Below are 19,651 nucleotides of genomic sequence, written 5' to 3'. Positions count from 1 at the left end.
ACCAGAGGCAGAGGGGAGGAGGGTGAGTAGGTACAGAGTTTCCTTTTGGTGTTATGATAATGTTTGGAACCAGACAGAGGTGATGGCTGCACACATTGTGAACATACTAAACTAGAGGCCCGAAAGGTTGGCGACCGCTGGTCTAGAGAACACACACAGGGACAGCAGAGGTTTCTTGGTCCAATGGAGCTCACGTGCCAGCGGGGGAAGTCAGGAAAACAAACACTGAGTGAAAAAATCAGGCAATCAGTGCAACAAAGGACCCACAATCCCCCTGCACACAGACAGTCACAGCAGCGTTATCCATTGTTGCTAGAATTTGGAAGCAACCAAGATGTCCTTCAGTAGGTGAGTGGATAGATAAATAAACTGTGGTGCATCACACAACAGAACATCATTCAGCACTAAAAAGAAATGAGCTATCAAGCCATGGAGGAACCTTACATGCATATGACTAAAGAAGGCAACCTAAGGCAGCCAGAGTGGCTCAGTTGGTTGAGTGTTGTCCTGTGCACTGAAAGGTTGCTGGTTCAATTCCTGGTCAGGGCACACACCTGGGCTGTGGGCTTGGGAATGGGAGGCAACCGATTGATGTTTCTCTCTCACATCGTTGACTCTCTCCTTTCCTCTTTCTAAGCCTGATTTTGAGTGAGGATTTTAAAAGAAGGCAATCTGGAAAGGCTACATACTGTATGATTCCAGTTGTGTGACATTCTGCAAAAGGCAAAACTATGTCAGCAAAAGACCAGTGGTTGCCAAGGGCTGGGAGGATGGAGAAATAGCAGAACACAGATTTTCAGGGCAGTGGAACTCTTATGATACTATAATGAAGGATGCATGTTGTTATGTTTGTCCAAACCCATAGAATGTACAATACCAAGAGCGAACTGTAACATAAACTATGGTTTCCAGGTGATAATGGAAGGTCACTGTAAGTTTATCAGCTTAACAAATGGACCACTTGGATGGGGAGATTGATAATGACTCGGCATGTGTTGGGGCGGGAGGCTATGGGAAATCTCTCAATATTGCTGAAAGTGCTCTAAATAATCACTTCTTTTAAACACATACACACACACACACACACACACACACACACACACACACAATAGGGTGATGTGATAAAGGGAAGTGAATGGTTAAGGAAGGCCTCTGTGAGAAGTTGACCAGATGGCTCAGAAAACCATGCCAGGCAGGGCCCCATGCTTATGCAGAGCCCGGGCGACAGAAAGCAGACAGAATGAGCAAGGACCTGAAGCCAGTGTGGCTGGAGCGTGGAGGGCACGAGACATGTCAGGATCAGAGAGGGAGGCAGGGGCGGATCACAAAGGGCTTTGAGGGCCAATGGAAGGAATTTAATTATATGCTAAGCGGGGTGTAAGCAGTTCGGTGTCTGGCTGACTGCTCAATGGAGAGGGGGGTGTGAGGGGAGGGGCAGTAGAAGCAGGGGGCCCTTTAGGAGGCTCTGCGGCTTCTGAGGTGAGGCCAGACCCTTAGCTTCCAATCCCAGAAATGTTTCCACCACTTCAGCAAAATCACTCAATGCAGCAGCCTCCTGGCCACCCTGGGCCGCACACAGCGTCCAGGGCAATGAGGAGAGAGCTGGAGGACTTCTTACGAATTTTTAGTGCTGGGTTTTCACACTGGGTCAGGGGAGCAAGCAGGTGGGTTCCAGGAGGTGCCTTAAGGGTTTTCCCACGGGGGGGGGGGGTGGTAAGAGGAGGAGCCTCAGGGGAAGGAGGATTTGCGGAAGAAGGAGCAGGTGAGACATAGGCCTCTCTGCCCCACTTCTCACCAGAGCTGCTTCACAGCCCCAGCTTTCACACTGGGGTTTTGCATACAGTTTTATTTTGAAGGATTCTATTAGTAAAACAAAGAACTGAAAACCGTTGCACAACAGTCTAAGTATTCCCATGCAGACCCTGAGACCGAAGGCAATCATGCAACAGCAAGGCAGGGTGTGAGGAAGAGCACCCAGGCTCTTCTTACAAGGACACCAGTCCTATTGGATTGGGTTCCACCCCTCTGATCTCCTTTAACTTTAATCGCCTCCTGAAAGGCTCTCTTTCCCAACACAGTCACGTGGCAGGTTAGAGCTTCAACGCAGAGATAGAGGGAGATCCGATTTGGTCAATAATAGTACACATGCAATTCTCCGGAGAATTCATCTCTACCCCTTTCTCGGAGTGACCTACCCAGGTTCTGATTAGTTTAAACCAATTAGCATCCTGTACTCTCTCAACCCTGACTGATTTAAGAATAGGCATCAAGCTCTGGCCGGTTTGGCTCAGTGAATAGAGCGTTGGCCTGGGAACTGAAAAGTCCCAGGTTTGATTCTGGTCAAGGGCATGTACCTTGGTTGCGGGTACATCCCCAGTGGAGGGTGTGCAGGAGGCAGCTGATCGATGTTTCTCTCTCATCGATGTTTCTAACTCTCTATCCCTCTCCCTTCCTCTCTGTAAAAAATCAATAAAATATATTTAAAAATAAGAAAAAGAAAGAAAGAAAGAAAGAAAGAAAGAAAGAAAGAAAGAAAGGAAGAAAAAAAGAAAGAATAGGCATCTAATCCAGCAAGAGGCAGCGCGCTTCCTGAAGAATTCTGCTGGGAAATTTGACCCCCTCTTCTGCAAAAGCCCCAGTGAGGAACTCCCATAAGGGGAGAGGATGGTGGGAGGCGGGGTCTCCATGTGCAATGGGAGGACGATCCAACGCTACGAAGGCAGAGGAGACAGAGGACGCCAGACCTGCCTGTTGCTGAGTTACCGGTGTCTACCAGGCCACCAGTTCCCAAGCCACACTGTACTGGTGGACTTTTAAATCACCTATGTGTTTCCATTAACAATGCCCTTTGCTTTGTAAGCCGGTTGCAGTTGAGTTTTCTACCACTTGCAACTGATTGCAACCTTGGCATATCAGGACGACACTCTAACCAACTGAGCTACCCTACCCGGGCGAAAGTTTGTTTTCTTAAAGAGAGGTCCGCGCTTCCGATTTTCCTCATCTAGTTCCCATTCCCTCCTCATCCAACCACACTCCATCCCTGCCTCTGGCCCCCCGGCGGCCAAATCCAGTGTTCTTAGCTTTCATCCTGCCAGACCACTTGGATAAGGTGACCAGATCGTCCAGGTGTTGGCGGGACAGTCCTGATTTCTAATTATTTTTCCTGTGTCCCGCGGCATTTTTAAAAAGTCCCGATTTTTGGAAAGATTGGAAACATTGGAAAGATTCTTTCCAAAAATTGGGACTTTTTAAAAATGCTGTTGGACGTGGGAAAAATTGTTAGAAATCAGGACTGTCCAGCCAACACCTGGATGATCTGGTCACCTTACTCTTGGAGGCACTAACCGTTAGCAACCACTCCATCCACCCCTCCTCCTAGCACTGGTTTCTCCTTGGCCTCTGACACACCACTCGGGGCCTCCTCTTCTCTCTGGCTCTTCCAGTCGCCATGGCAGCCCTCGTCACATTGGATCCTCTTCCTCTGCCTGATGTTCCCAGTGGCTCTGCAGGGGTCCTGTCCCCCATTTCTATTCCCCAGCTCTGCTGGTGGCACTCACCCCGGTAACTTAAGGCCGATGTAGGGAATTTCTCTGAAATCCCACCTCTTCTCATCCCCAGGCACCAAGGCCCTTGACTTCCCAGTGTCTCTCATCCCCCCTCCCCACGCTCCCACCTGTCTAACCCTTGATATGTATTGAGTCGCACAGGCTACTGCCATCACTTCCCATCTGGTCTCCTTCCTACCCACGCTCTGTGTTGCCGTTACACTGATTTTTCTAAAGCCCCATCTGATCATGTCAGCGCCCCGCTGAAAGCTCTTTCATTATCACCCCATCCATCTGCGAAGATCAAACCCAAGCTCCCACGTGGACCATCAAAGGCTCTTGGAGACCAGGCTCCTGCGGCCTCTCCAGCCCCATCCAAACCCTAAATGCTCCCTAATTGAATGGCATGTCATTTCCTAAGCGGGCCACTCCATTAACCATCTCCACACTTCCCATGTGCCCACAAAGGCCTTCTCTCCTCGTCATGTGATTAGTTCCTACTCAATCTTCAAGACGCCGCTGTTCAGACATCTGCTGCTCAGTGAGGAATTCCCGTGTCTCTGTGCCCACCCTACCCCAGCGGAGCTGAGTCCATCCCCACTGTACCCTAAACCCACCTCCACACCCCGGAGTCCATCCCACTGTACCCTAAACCCGCCTCCACACCCCGGAGTCCATCCCACTGTACCCTAAACCCGCCTCCACACCCCGGAGTCCATCCCACTGTACCCTAAACCCGCCTCCACACCCCGGAGTCCATCCCACTGTACCCTGAGATCAAATGGTAACGCACAGGAACAGGAAGCATGAAACTAATAGAGGCTTGACTATTCTGAGTGTAGTCCTTCCTGATGGGCCCAAGTGACTCCACCCAGACTTCATGTTTGTTCCGGGATGCGCGTAAACTGAAGTCCAAGAGGGGGCCTGTGGTCTGCCCGGCAGGTAGCTGGTCTGTGGTTGGCCACAGGCCACTCTGCCCTGCAGCCTCCTCCTGCTCTGGGAGCGAGGTGCAGGAGTGACCATGTCTCCTCTCACCGCCATGCCACCTGCCTTCTCCCAGATTCCACATCTACAGCTGCCCTTGCACAGGAGTGAGAGAGAGTGTGTGAGATTGAAGGAAGGCTTACCGGTTTCTGGGGGCTGGGATTTGAGGGGAGTTTCTGGGTTAGAACCAACAGGATCTGATGACTGACAGGCAGTGGATGAGAAGGATGGCATCAAAATTTCTAGTGAATTAGGATGATGCTAATAATTAACATAAAAACACAGGAAAGGGGCCCAGCTGGCGTGCCTCAGTGGTTGAGCATCAATCCTATGAAACAAGAGGTCACCGTTCGATTCCCGGTCAGGGCACATGCCCAAGGTGCAGGCTCAATCCCCAGTGTGAGGCATGCAGAAGACAGCTGATTCTCTCTCATCATTGATGTATCTATCTCTTTCTCCCTCTCCCTTTCTCTCTGAAATCAATAAGAAATATACATTTTTAAAAAATACAGAAAGGGGACGAACTCTGGTGGTGGTTGAGGTACAGGGAAATCATAACCTTGGAACTAAGTGCGTTCCCTTTAACATACTCCGAGCCACGAACAAAACAGTTCTGCGGGTCCTCCGAGGCCGTGCTCCTGAATGAACGCCCAAGGACACGGCAGATGAGCCCGGTGGAGCCTCGTGCTCGCAATTAGTTCTCAGAATAAACGACCAGGCGCCCGGAATAGTACTACAGGCCCAACCAAGAAACACACTCACACATCACTGCTGCAGGGCATTGTGGGGGAACCGAGACCCTCAAAGCCCAACGGAGCCAGTACACAACACAGGTCTTCTGTGCAAGACAAGAACAAAACACCAACAACACAGCAGGCTGCTGCTCATAGCTGCCTGGAAGCAACCTGCTCAGAAATCAGAGAGAGGTGCTGAGACAAAGGAGGGCATGGAGGGACATCAAAATAAAGAGGGGGAAGGGCCAGGCGGGGAGATCTGAACAGCTCAGATGTGTCCCCCTCGGGGCGGGCAGGCAGGGTCGAACACTGGACTCTGGTGTAAGGCATTTATCAAGTAATCTGTTCCCAACACAAGCCGACCAACAGTTGCAAATGGTTTATACATAACTAGAAGTCAGCGTGACCCAGGCCACCTCCAGAATAGTCACACTCACTCTCTTTCCATTTTCTTTCTTGAAAACTAGAGGAAGAGCAGTGTGTCCTGGTGTGCCACCCTCTATCCTACTTGTCCTGCGAAGAAGGGGGGCTGGCCTAAGATGCAGACTCCAGTCTCTGCTCCCGCCTGTGACTAGGTGACGTGGCTCCCACCCCCATCTCCCGCAGCATCTGTTTCAGCCTCGAATCGCTCCCCCAACAGGCCACCTTCCCTTTGACCATCTTTGCTCCCCCTTTGCCTGGGTTGGAGATGCAAGTTCCTTCCTTCTCCACTGAGCCAATTCCCTTCCTCGCCAAGACCCTAAATGGCGATCCTCTAGTAGTGGCTGACCGGCTCGCCCTCACCCTCTGTCCCAGGGGTCATTTCCTTCTCCTGTGTGGTTAGTTGTTCTCACGCCGTCTCCTGCCTCAGACTCTGAATTTCTTGAGCTCAGAACCCGCATCTTGTCTCTCTCTGTAGTGAGAAAATATGATACATATTCATGGGATGAGTGAACAGCCATCTCATCAGACACTTCCCATTACTGGGAGATATTTAGCCTGTCAATAAATCAGTACGTGAGGAGCCCTTGGTTAACAGCGCACATGATGGAACTGTTGTTACAGTATAAGCCTGAGGAGTAAACACCAGCAGTAGCCTACACTGACAATATCTATTCAGCATCCTCTGGCACAAACCCTGTCCCAGCTCAGCAGACACACTCCTCTCCTCTTCCTGAAATCCCTCCCTCGCTCCCTCTCTGACCTTCCTGTCTAACCAGGTCAGGGCCACCCAGCTTTCTCACTCTGCAGGCGGCTTCTCAGAATCCAGGGATTCAGCTGCTCCTGGCACTGCCCCAGGACTGCCATCACCTCATTCCCCCTCCCCTGCCCCTCATCCTGAGGGTCTTTCAGAAGAGAGATTGTCTAGGCACGGGCACTATGGGGGGCCCTCCACCCATACCCGCCTCTTGCCTCCGGCACCCCTGCCACCTCCCTCCTGCCACCTCCCTCCCTTTCTCATGCGGAGGAGGAACGATGCAACAGATGCTGACCCGAGCCTCCTCCACTGCCTCCTCTCTCAGGCATCTGAAGGTGGCGGCAGAGGGGTTTCCTTGGAAACTTGAAATGCCTCCTCTTGATGACCATTAGCCTGCTCCAAAGAGACCGAGTGCCAAGCCAGGAGGGGAAAGACAGGGATCTCTGGAAGAGGGTAAGACCAGGACAAGCAGCAGCAAGGAGCTCCCTGAATTTCCCTTCCGAGAGCACCTGCCAGAGAATTGCATGTCTCCCCCCACCCCCCCATCCTCCCCTTCACACCCATGAGATCAGCATCGTTAAGAAAGTCTGTCTGCCCATGCAGTCTTCCCACCTCTGCCTTCCAAGAGCTGCAGCGGCACCAACGCCGAAAGAATCTCCAGGGCACAGGGACCTGCCAGCCAGGGAAGCACTCACCCGCCCGTGTCCAGTCCCTGCCCGGGCCCCGGCAGACACCCAGCTTCCCCGCCTGGGTGGGTGCGACCAGTTGTCTTCTGGGATTTTCCGAGAGCCAAGGAAACCTCGCCTGTTTAACTCTCCCTCCCCTTTCCCCCCTTCTTGGAAGGGGGTGGTCTCCATCTGCTCTGTGGCTGTGCTTCAAGCTTGGCTCCTTTTCCCTGCCACGGGGAGGGGTCTGGGAGGAGGGAGGGGCTGTGCGTAACCGGTGAGAGCAATCTGCTTGGTGGTGGTGGTGGTGGTGGTGGTGGTGGCAGGGGCACCCGGCAGGCCTGGCTCCTCTGCTCCGGCTCAGCTAAGTTGGTGGTCTCAGGAGTATGGGTGTATGTTGGGGGTGGGGGTGGAGGGATGATAATATCAGGTGGCCCTGATTCCCACCTGAGGAGGGGTGGGGGGTAGAGATTTGGCTGAAAACAGCTGTTTCCCGCTCAATACCCAGAACTAATCTCTAGGTTGAAACCTGAGCCACTGGGCTATTGAGTTGAAGGTAAAATGCAAGGAGGGAGGGGGTGGGGGGAGAGAGAAGAAAGGGAAGGACACGAATATCTAGTGTCCGGACCTGGCTCTCTAGGGGCACAAAACACAGCGTGGCCAGGTATTTAAGACCCCACACGAAGGCTGCACCCATCGAAAAGTGCTGCCACTTCAGGGGTGGGAGGTCATGTGTGTTTGCCACGGCGCAGAGCTGGCTGCAGGGACATGGACTCGCCTTTTCCTAACTGTGTGTGTCGGTCTACCGCCAGGCTGCCAACCGTGGGCTTGCAGTGCACCACCGGCTGTTGCTTTATTTGGCGCCCTGCAGCTTCTTTTGGTGTCAGTGTCATTGCAGCGCTTTGAAGGCAGAAGTGGGAGGATTGCTCGGGCAGACAAACTTTCTTAAAGGTGCTGCGATGCACATCCCGTGGGCACAGCCTGATGCAGGAAGGGAGTGGGTTGTTGCATGGCTCAGTCTCTCTGACCGCAGGCCAACTGGAGCCTGGCACCTCTTATCCTGGCATCGCAGGGCAGCCTGCAGTATGCAGGTGGCCTGGTCCACAGCCTGGCCCTGGGCACGCTGCGAAGGACGTGTCAGTGCACAATCCAGCCAGATTTCTAGGGTTCTTGGAGCTGTGTATTTCCTCATTACTCTTAAAATATATATATATATATATATATATATATATATATATATATATATATATATATATAATTGATTTTTTACAGAGAGGAAAGGAGAGGGATAGAGATTTAGAAACACCGATAAGAGAGAAACACTGGCTGAGACCTGTTTAGCTCAGTGGATAGAGCGTCGGCTTGGGGACTGAAGGGTCCCAGGTTCGATCCCGGTCAAGGGCATGTACCTTGGTTGCGGGCATATCCCCAGTAGGGGGTGTGTAAGAGGCAGCTGATTGATGATTCTCTCTCATCAATGTTTCTAACTCTCTTATCTCTCTCCCTTCCTCTCTGTACAAAATCAATAAAATATATTAAATAAAAAAAAAAGAGAGAGAGAGAGAGAAACACTGATCAGCTGCCTCCTGTACACCCCCTACTGGGGATGTGCCCGCAACCAAGGTACATGCCCTTGACTGGAATCAAACTTGGGACCCTTGAGTCTACAGGCCGATGCTCTATCCACTGAGCCAAACCAGTTAGGGTCTCATTACTATTGTTTAATCATTCATCCCCCGAGGAGCAGGACGAGGAAACAGACAAGGAATGGAGACTCTCACATGTAGCTGTAGCTGGTGCAGCTGCCAATTGGCTGATCTGACAGGCTGTGCAGGGCTGGCTTCAACTCTGTGTGTGTCTATGAGTGGCCATTATTCAGGCTCCACTAGAGGCCCTGCTGGTGATTAACTGAGTTCTCACCAGTCTCATTCCTGACAAAGATGAGCAGGTAAAGATAATTGGAAAACACACACACCAGCAGTTAACCTATAGCAGTGGTCGGCAAACTCAATAGTCAACAGAGCCAAATATCAACAGTACAGCGATTTCTTTGGAGAGCCAAAATTTTCATACTTAAACTTCTTCTAACGCACTTCTTCAAAATAGACTCTCCCAGGCTGTGGTATTTTGTGGAAGAGCCACACTCAAGGGGCCAAAGAGCAGCACGTGGATGACGAGCCGCAGTTTGCCGACCACTGACCTCTAGGGCACATGTGTCAAACACAAGGCCCACGGGCCAAATCCGTCCCGCCAGGCCTTGCAATGTGGCCCGCACCTCGCTGTCATCACTGCACTCCGCTGCGTTTTCATCACAATGACAGTTTATGACTGTTCAGTAAACCATTCGGCCCGCGATTTAGGCTGGATTTTAGATTTTGGCCCCTTCTCTGATAGAATTCGACACCCCTACTCTAGGGTATGCAGACAGCTTCCACTTCAAAGTCATCCTTGAAAAGGAACAGAGAAACAGAAGTGAGGAAAACCGGTCTGAGAGGAAGAGCAGGAGACGACTCCCACTTCCGGAGGAACTGTGGCCCCTGTGGGAAAAGAGGAGCCCACTTCTCAGCTCAGGATCCTGGCTTCCCCCCTGAGGGAGAAAGTTTCACAGCAATTACATGCATCTTTGTTCACAGCTGGGAGAGAGGGTGCTGACGCTCCCCCCTCTTCAAGGGGGTGGGAAAGACCAGAAAGCAGCAGCTGCCTCCCAGAACCATAGTTAAAGGGAAATGGCTCAGAGGAGCCGGAGGGGAAGTGACCATAATCCTCTGGGACACGATGGGCCTCCAGAGGTGGGGCCCAAGAGTTGGGAAGGGTCAGAAGGAGGGACTCTGGAAGACAGAAAGTGGAGACTGAAGGCAGAGGCCAGGAATAAAGGCTTGAATTTGGTATAAAAAGACTGAGGAGTCCTCAAAAGGTGGCCCCCAGAGTTATCCTAGGGCCCACAACCCCACTCCTGCGTATTTATCCAAGAGAACTTATTAGTAACCATATGTCCACTTGAAAATTTGTACGTGAGTGTTCACAGCAGCACAATTGATAACTGCCCCAAAGTGGAAGCAACCCAATGCCCATCGATGGATAAATGAGTAAATAAGATGTGGCCTATCTAAATATTGGAATATTATCCGGCCATAAAAAGAATGAAATACTGCACCTGCTACAACATGTATGAACTTGAAAACATCACACTGAGTGATGACGCTGGATGATTCCATTTATGTAAAGGGTGAAGAGTAGGCAAGTCTGTAGAGCTAGAGAGTAGATTCGTGGTTGCCTAGGGCTAGAGGAGACCAGGGTGGGGGAGGGGGACTGCTAAAGGGAATGGGTTTTTGTAGGGGAAGGTAAAGAAAATGTTCCAAAATTAAGTGTAGTGATGAATACGCTAAAATTCACACTTAAAGAGGTGAATTGTGTGTGAATTATACCTCAATAAAGCTATTGTTTAAAATATTAACGAGAAGAAAAATAATTACATCAGGACTTGGAAGACTTTGTCACGAAACTGTAAAACTTCAAACAGGAAAGTGAATTTCTTCAGCCACGGCAGCCGTTCAAGAGCAGCAGCCGCGGCTCTGTGCTCTCATGGCTGTGGCTTCCAAGGGCAAGTGGGCAGAAGGTAATCAAGAAAAGGGTGGGGATCTCAACTGTAATTGGAAACCAAACACAGAGAGAGAGAGAGAGAGAGAGAGAAAGAGAGAGAGAGAGAGAGAGAGAGAGGAGAGAGAGAGAGAGAGGAGGAGGAGGAGGAGGAGGAGGAGGAGGAGGAGGAGGAGGAGGAGGAGGAGGGGGGGGGGAGAGGAGGAGGAGGAAGAAGGAGAAGAATAATTAGAGAAAAGAAAAGAAAGATAAATGGAGACAAACCAGAAGAATGAGGCCTAAGGAAAGGGAGAGGAGCTGACCAGGGTCCTGGCGGCCTGAGGGAGGGAGGCAGCAGCTGCTGAGCCCCATCCCCTCCGTGGATAATAAAACCTTCTCAGATAAAAAGGAAAAGTGAGTGATTGCATTCATACATGCGGTTTCAAAAGTTCAAAGGAATTTATGGACTCAGTATAGTAATGGAATCAAACAAGTGATTGTTAAAATGAATGCAATTTCTGAAGAGAACTGAAAAACCTGTCCGTTTAAATGAAAAGGTTTTGAGGTTTAATACTTTAATACATTAAATATTGATTTTTTTTTAAAGGCCCAGGGCTAAGTTCTCGTATGCCTTTGAGTAAGTCACAAACTATACACATCGGAATGCTGCAGGAAGGACAGCCCGAACCACAGTCTCTGGGCCTCCGTAGCTTCCTGATGAAGATGCCTGTGCTAACCCCAGCCATTTTCTTTCAAGCCTGCTTCCTCACTGCAGGCACGGACTAAGGGGTTTCCAGGCCCCCTGAATGAGGCGTCCACTTAGAGTCAGGCCACTGTCCATCTGCTCACGATGTCACTCACGTTAAGCTGCTTATTCCAGCCTCTGTTTGTGGGATTCCAAGCCTGGTTTCAATAGACTGAGGTTCTAAAGCCATTTGAAAGCCATCCACTGAGCTAAAGCAGGAAAAAAAATGAAGGGCAAGACCACTGGAGAAGCTTGGGGTTCGGGAAAGAGAGATGACCTTTACCCCTTTCCCAGACCAAGAAAAAAATTTTTCTTTAAAAAAAATTTACACACACACACACACACACACACACACACACGTATTTTCCGGTGTATAAGACGACTCCCTAATTTTACAGTTAAAACATAGGTTTAGGCCTATATTCGCTGTATAAGACTACCCCCCATTTCAAAGAAAAGACTTACTTTGCTGTCAAGATCTGCAGGTAATTTTTGTGCAATTTTGGTCTTTTGCCCCCGATTTTTGGTTGACTTTTTTTCGTTTCAAAAGTCGTGTTATACGCTGGAAAATACAGTGTGTGTGTGTGTGTGTGTGTGTGTGTGTGTGTGTGTGTGTTTGTTTGTTTATTTATTTATTTTTGAGGGAGAGGGAAAGAAAAATACAAAAATCAATGATGAGAGAGAATCATTGATTGGCTGCCTCCTGCACATTTCACGCTGGGGATCAAGCCCACAACCCAGGCATGTGCCTTGACTGAGAATCAAACCGTGACCTCTTGGTTCATAGGTCGGTGCTCAACCACTGAGCCGTGCTGGCTGGGCGACCATGAGCTTCTCAAAGGTGAGTGCCTTCTACCTTTTTTCTGCGTCCTTCACAGGAGCAAACACCAGCTCAGGGCAGAACAGGACTGGGCTTAATAGAGGTGAATAACAAACCAGCTAGGAAGCCGCACAGACCAGGGGAATCACCAGACGTGGATTCAGGGAGGAAGTTCCAAGAGGAAGGGTGTATAATCCCTCTGGCACATGGACAGGGCAAGGACTTGGGGCCAAACACCCGAGTTTCAGTCCCACCTCAGCCATTTCCACCTACTGCATGGTCTGCAGCAATTTGTTTACTCTCTTGGAGCCTCAGTTTTCTGTTCTTTGAGTGGAATATTAAAAGGCTGTTGTGATGATTAGTAATTAATTTGAATTTTTTATTTTTTGAGTTAGTTTCTTTTAAATGAATGGGCTAATGCTGTGGTCGGCAAACTGCAGCTCGCGAGTCGCATGCGGTCTTTGTCCCCTTGAGTGTGGCTCTTCCACAAAATACCACGGCCTGGGCAAGCCTATTTTGAAGAACTGTTGTTAGAAGTTTAAGTCTAAAAATTTTGGCTCTCCAAAGAAATTTCAATCGTTGTACTGTTGATATTTGGCTCTGTTGACTAATGAGTTTGCCAACCACTGGGCTAATGTATACAGATAGCATCTAACCCAAGACTTGACACAAACTTGGCATTCAAAAACCATTGGTCCTTACCTTTTCCCCCAAGTTACAGCTGCTGTACTACTTCGCTAAATGCTGTCGGACAAGCTCGGCTTTCGAATCTACAAATCTACTTTGTAGGCCTACAGAATACACAATGCCTGTGCAAATCACCGTATGCTGGCTCTGGGCCCAAGGAGTCATTCTTCACTCTTAGAGCCAGCATATGGTCCTCTGCACAAGCACCAGAGGACGGGGAGGCTCCTGAAAGATCCCGGGCCATCAAGATCCCAAAGCAGCTCTGGGCGCCCCTCTCTCCTGCCCTGCCAGGGTCTCCTTAACCAAAGCCCTTCACATCTCCTTATTCATGCCAGCTCCTTCCATCAATGCCCCTTGACCTGTGACCTTAACTGCACCTGCCTGGAGGTGGTCCCAGAGAGAAGCGGGGTCAGTTCTTCAGAGGTGACTCTATCCTGCTGGCAATGTTGATCTACCTGCCGATATTCCCGGATAGCATATCCCCAGTTGCATCTTCAAAATTCCTTTCTGATATGATGAAGGGGGGTGGGTGAGGGAGTGGGAGGAGGGAGGGCTAAGACAGCAGGAGAAAGCAGCATCTGTTCCCCCACCTCCCTCTGCATTTACATCCAACACAGACATCAGTCTGGGTCCCACCGCCAGCCCAGCAGGCTGCTACAGGCCGGGGGAGACGTGAAAATACAGGAGCCCGGAGCGGGGAACTGGAACCCACAGGGAAGGCTGCTTCCTGCGTTACAAGACACACCATTTGTCTAGGAGCCTGGTGCAAAGTGCTGGCAGCCACGATACTTACACCAGACACTGTCGGCTCCAGTGGCAGAGGGGAGCTTTGTGTCTCACGCCCCGAGTAAGCTAGACATCAGCGTGCAGAGGGGTCTCCCTCTGCTCTAGTCTACGGTCCTCCTGAGAAACCGAAATCCAGAGTGACATGCTGTCCCAAACCCATCAGCCCAGCCTCCAGTGCAAAGATGGGTTTAGCCCTGCCGGTGTTGGTAAGTGGTTAGAGCACCAGAGGGCCTTGGGCACGTAACTCAATTGCAGGTTCAATCCCCAGCCCAGGTCGGGGTGCATGTGGGAGGCAACCAATCAATTTGTCTCTTTCGCATCGATGTTTCTCTCTCTCCCCTTCCCTTCCACTTTCTCTAAAAAATCAATGGCAAAAATATTCTCGGGTAAGGGTTAATAAAACTAAGATGGGTAGAAGCAGGAGATAACACCAGCTACTGAGGGGAATAGATTTCACTGCTGCCACTCACAGCCCCTCACCTAGTCCTGCGGGTCTCTGCGCTCACAGAAACAGTGGCCAAGCGCGGGTGCTGTTTCGGGGGCCTGAACTTGGTCCTGGGCAGAGGGTGGGGAGCAATACAGACCATTCCTAATGCAGCTCCATGGGAACCTCCCCCAACCAACACACAGCTGCCCTGAGCCCAGGCTGCCTGTGGCCATATTTCTGGAGAGATGAGGCCCGAATTCTCACCAACAGGCAGGGGGCTTAGGAGTGTGAATGCAATCAACCAAATGCATCCATTCGGGGAAATTGAAGGCCCGGCGGACAGGAGCTGAAGCACTGGGGTGGGGAGAGGAGGGTGGGGGATTAGCCTGAGTGCAGGAAGGTGCTTGCCTGGAGCTGGGGGGAGGGGAAGTGGGAGGAGCGTGCTCCTGAGCAGATGCCTGGGGCGGCTCCAGATGGCAGCGGCCTCCCAACAAAAGGACAAGAGCCAGAGGAAAGGAGGAGCACTAAACCGAGGACTCGCTTTTCAGGGGCTTCCTACCAGGAGGGGCAAATCAGAGTCCCACCGGGAGCTGCTCAGAAACAATTATGCAGAGTTTCAGGAAGATCTGGAACAAGCCACTGAAAATACGCTGCAGCCCAATGCAATGGCCAGCACTGCGGGTCCCAGGGTGCGCGGTGGGAGTCGAAGCAGATGCTGCAATTGCTTAGGTATGGAACTTGGAACACCTTCCTTAGTCTTTTTGTATTTGTCACAGGAAAATGTGGGTAATGATGGCACCGACTTCACTGGGTTGTTGTGAGGAGAATTCTAAGGAAAACACACATGGAGCACAGCACATAGTGTCTGGTGCGTGGGGAGCACCCACTATGCTGATTATTGTAATGATGGTGATCATCCTCTGAAGAAACTGGATCAGATCCCCTTCTCGCAGAACGTATTGTCCACTCAAAAGCTGCAGGTCCCTGCTTTGCATGTTTTCTGCATTCTTTTTTTTCTTTTCTTTTTCTTTCTTTCTTTCTTTCTTTCTTTTTTTTTTTTTAATATATCTTGGTTTTTTTTTACAGAGAGGAAGGGAGAGGAATAGAGAGTTAGAAACATTGATGAGAGAGAAACATTGATCAGCTGCCTCCTGCACACCTCCTAATGGGGATGTGCCCGAAACCAAGGTACATGCCCTTGACTGCATTCGAACCTGGGACCCTTCAGTCCACAGACTGACACTCTATCCACTGAGCCAAACCGGCGAGGGCTCTTTTTTCTTTTTTAAAGCTTTCTCTGAGTGCCTCCAAGTCCTCTGACCTCTCATGAGCGCGTGCCTCAGACCGAGGAGGCAGTGTGGTGTCTCGGCAGAGGACAGTCCACGGAGCTCTCCTGCGGCCCCAGTGGCTAAGGAATGCTGTGAGCCTGGGAGAGAGAACTCTGTGAGCCTCAGTTTGTTCCATGGTGACACCAGTGTTGCTCACATCACAGAACTGTCGTGAAAGTGAAATGGCACAGTTAATGTAAACAGACACACCGCTGTAAAGAGAAAGCTCTGCACCAACACTGGGGTTTGCTGATTACAGTAAAATGCCCAGAGGTGCGAGGGGAGAACAAGTTAGCTTCAGCGCCCAGCGGAAGTGCTGCTGCCACCATCAGAGGAGGGCGTGGCTCCGGGCTCCTCAGGCAGGGATCTGGTTGGGAAAGCAGAATGTGTGTGCCTAGGGAGGGCGGTGGAGGGGTTTGGGGGGTGGGCATAGGGACAGCAAATAGGGAGGGCACATGACAAAGTGCCAGGAGAGGGGACACAATGACACAAAGCTGGACTGACTCCCAGTTCTGTCAAAAAATGGGGAGGGTCTGTCCCTACACTGTTGTACACATCTTCGCATGCCCCTTAAAATAACCTGGTAGACCATGTTTGCAAGCAGAGTCCTCCAAATACAGCAAAACTAAGGAGTGGGGCCCCTCCCCACCATGATCAGTCAGCACATTCATGCTCAGAATCCAGTAACAATGACCATGTGAAAAGCCCTGTGGGCGGATGGGTTTCCCCGCTGGTCCTAAAGCCGGCACTGTTCTACGTGAGCCGTGGCCCTCACAGGGCCACACAGACGCTACCCTGATAGACCAGTGCATCCGAGCTGCTGCTGATATGATAGGTAACAGTAACTCACATGTACTGACATTGTGCATGTTTAATCTTAACTTAATCGTTACAACAAGATGCTCGTTGTTAACCCCATTGGATAAGCCAGAAACTTCAGGCCTGGAGTCATCAGAAACTCTCCTGTGGTCACAAAGCAAGTCGAGCTGGATTTGGTCCAGACCCCAAATCCACGTCATCAGCATTTCTGCTCCCACCTTTCAACCTCCTTCCCGCAACCTCCCAGCACCACCTCCAACTCTTTCTGGGAGAATAGCAGAAGTCATCAGAACCGGAGCCGGAGCGAGAAAGACAAACTGCAAAGAGGCCCAAACTCAAGAATATGGAAACCTTCCTCTGCTCAGGCCCCAGGTAGACTGCCATCCCCCCCCCCCCCCCCCCCCGCCCCCTCAGATAGATCCCCAGCCTGCAGCCTTCAGCACGCTAATGCGGGGCCACTGCCAGTGACTCCTTGGTTAAAATTATAGCCCTTGAAGCATCCATTTTACATAAAAACTGCTGTTTGACACTTTAACCCTGCTATTTTGGCTTCTGTAAATGCCTGCTTGCTTATGTAATAAGGAAAATAAGACGACTCCAGAGAGGCCATAAACCTTCCCCGGACGAAGTTATCAGTGCTGGCGCCAGGCCAAGCCTTTGGTTAAGGTCTCAAAGCCCCAGCACACAGGGGCTCTTTAAGAACTTGCAAAGGGGACCGGAAACACCCATATTTGGGAGACAAAGAGGGTAAAAACATATAAATAGGGAAAGTCCCTCCATGTTGGGGCCGGAATTTGAAATACAGTTTCTCTCAGCCCGCGCGTAATAATAACGTGTAACTCCATCTCTCTAAGCGTTGCTTGGTTCTTCTCGGGTCTCCTGTAACACCCTCACTTCTTGCACATCCTCCCCCGGCTGAGACTGAAACAGGGACTCTGGGAGCCGCAGGAAGCTGTAACCCAGACGGGAACAATGCAAACCCTGGACACAGAGTGTGGCTTCAGGGACGTGGGCCTGAGCCTCTTACTGCTCCCTGGACAGCCGTCCATCTGCTGGGGCCCAAAGCTCCGCCCAGGGGAGGGGTCCTCAGACTGCCCCCCATATGCGGGGGCTGTCACTCAGGAAGCTCCCAGGCTAAGTGAGAGAGGGGTGCAGGGCACAAACAAAGCTGTTTCCACACTTTTCCAGTAAAGTGACAATGGCAGGTTGTGACAATGGCAAGACTAAGCCAGCTGACAGCACCTGCTGGGGGAAAAGGAGCACACGCCCTCCCAACGCCATAGGAGAGCCTCAAGGTCTGGCCCTGTGTCCTAACCCGGGGAGAATGAACATGTCCCCTCGAAAGATTGGGGTGGGGGGCTGCCAGGCAAAGAATCTCCTCTCATTAAAGAGTAAGAGCAAGAGTCAAGAACCGGCCCCCACCCTCACCCCTCCCAGACCAGCCCCAGGCCCAAGCCCCACTCACCGTCTCTGCCTCATGCAGCCTCCTTCTCACAGCTCCAGGGGAGGTGGCGGGAAGGAAACCTCCAGTGTCCCAAGCTGCACATGCGTCAATCAGCGTCGCAAAGCGCACACAAAGAAGACCCCAGGGTCACTCTAGGAAGAAAGAGAACAGGCTTTGTGGTCTGCGGCTTGTCCATCCGCTGGGAAATGACATCTCGGCCCACTTATTTGGGAGATTCTGCGCGGCATAACTGCATCTTTGCTGGACGTTCAGGGCACTCTGCAGAAACGGAGAGGCTCTGCCAGGTGCCTGCACGTTAGCCTCTGGGGGTGAGGGCCTCTCTTCACCTAGAAGATCATTGTTATGCTCTGACTCCATAATCTAATTGCCGATTCCCTGTTCACCTAAAGGAGCTGAGGCCTATCTGGAAGAATCCCTCCTCCACCCAGGGGAGAATGTACCCTCAATCATCGGCTTCATTTTCTTAGCTTACTTAGGAGAACTATTATGTTTCTCTTCCCCATCTACAGATAACCAAATGAGTTCACCACAAATGATAACACGTTGAAAGATTTAATTTAGTGTCAGGTGACATGGATTTTAAGTTCTAGCTTGTTATGTCATACTAGAGACCCGGTGCAGGAATGCATGCACCAGTGGGGTCCCTCAACCTGGCCAGCAGGATCGGGCTGAAACTGGCTCTCCAGCATCCCCTAAGGGGGTCCCAGATTGCAAGAGGGTGCAGGCCAAGCTGAGAGACCACACTGGTGCATGATTGGGGCCGGGGAGGGACGCAGGAGGTTGGCCAGTTGGGGAGGGACCATAGGAAGGCTCCAGGGTGTATCTGGCCCTTCTCACTCAGTCCAACTCCAGCAGCAAGCTAACCTATCAGTCAGAGCATCTGCCCCCTGTGGTCAGTGTACATCATAGTGAGCAGTTGAGCAGCCTTAGCATATCATTAGCATATTATGCTTTGATTGGTTGAACAGCCAACTGGTTGACTGAACACTTAGCATATTAGGCTTTTATTATATAGGACGAGGCCAGGTGCATGAAAATTCATGCACTGGAGGGGGGTCCCTCAGCCCAGCCTGCCTCCTCTCATAGTCCAGGAGCCCTCAGAGGTGAGAGGTGACCCAGCAATCAGGGGAAGGCAACGCCCCCATCATACCTCTGCTGCTACCACTGCTGGCAGTACAAGCTTTGGCTGGCCCTGGTTACCTGAGCCTCGGGCAGCCCTTGGTGGCTGGGAAGCTGCCATCCAAGGCTTGCCTGTACCTTGGGCCAGCCCTAAACGGCTGGGCAGCCGACATCTGAGGTTTGCCTGTGCCTCAGGCCAGCCCTGGGCGGCTGAGGGGCTGAGGGGACTCTGTCCCTCCCCACTGCTCCCTGCCTGCATATGCAAATTATCTTCCATCTTTATTGTGCTAATTTGCATATTCCCTGATTGGCTGTGGGCATAGCAGAGTGATGGCTGATTTGCATGTTCTTCTTTTATTAGTTAAGATTGGGGATCAGATCTGTCCTTTGGGGTTGCTATGAGGATCAAATGGGAGCTATGATTTGGAGGAAGACAGACAGAAAGAGAGCCCTTAAAGATGAGTGAGATTATAATCACCACCAATGCTTTTAAGGGCTAAATGAGCCCAGGTATAGATGCTCCCTCTGGCCCAGGGATAGGAAGGTTCCAGGTAGGATGCTGGATGCTCTGGGAAGAAACAGGGATCAAGCAAGATCCCTGCTATCCCGAAGGCTGCGAGAAGAGCAGCTCTGAGTCACAGACGGGTGGGGACCGGGGCCAGGTTGCTGGGCACCTTGGGCACTGCCTGTAGAACCCAGAGGCCAGACACCTAGTGTATTCCTCTGGATAAGGCCTGGGCGGGAGGGTGAGTATGGCAGGGGAAGGCGCTCACC

At 51.1% G+C, this 19,651-nt stretch overlaps 1 protein-coding gene across 19 annotated transcripts in view; it reads right to left on the bottom strand.

Annotated features, from left to right (window-relative positions):
* Positions 1-19,651, bottom strand: part of NFASC (neurofascin) — a 141,810-nt gene that overhangs the window by 80,406 nt on the left and 41,753 nt on the right. For all 19 annotated transcript variants that reach the window (XM_045583028.1, XM_045583031.1, XM_045583030.1 and 16 more), the window contains exon 2: positions 17,759-17,889. The gene's annotated coding sequence lies outside the window, so the exon portion shown is untranslated. The remainder of the gene's footprint in view (positions 1-17,758; positions 17,890-19,651) is intronic.

This window comes from Pipistrellus kuhlii, unplaced genomic scaffold (genome assembly GCF_014108245.1).
Source record: "Pipistrellus kuhlii isolate mPipKuh1 unplaced genomic scaffold, mPipKuh1.p scaffold_m20_p_18, whole genome shotgun sequence".
Taxonomy (NCBI): domain Eukaryota; kingdom Metazoa; phylum Chordata; class Mammalia; order Chiroptera; family Vespertilionidae; genus Pipistrellus; species Pipistrellus kuhlii.
The sequence above is the reverse complement of the archived record's forward strand: the minus strand, read 5'-3'. Positions and strand labels throughout refer to the sequence as shown.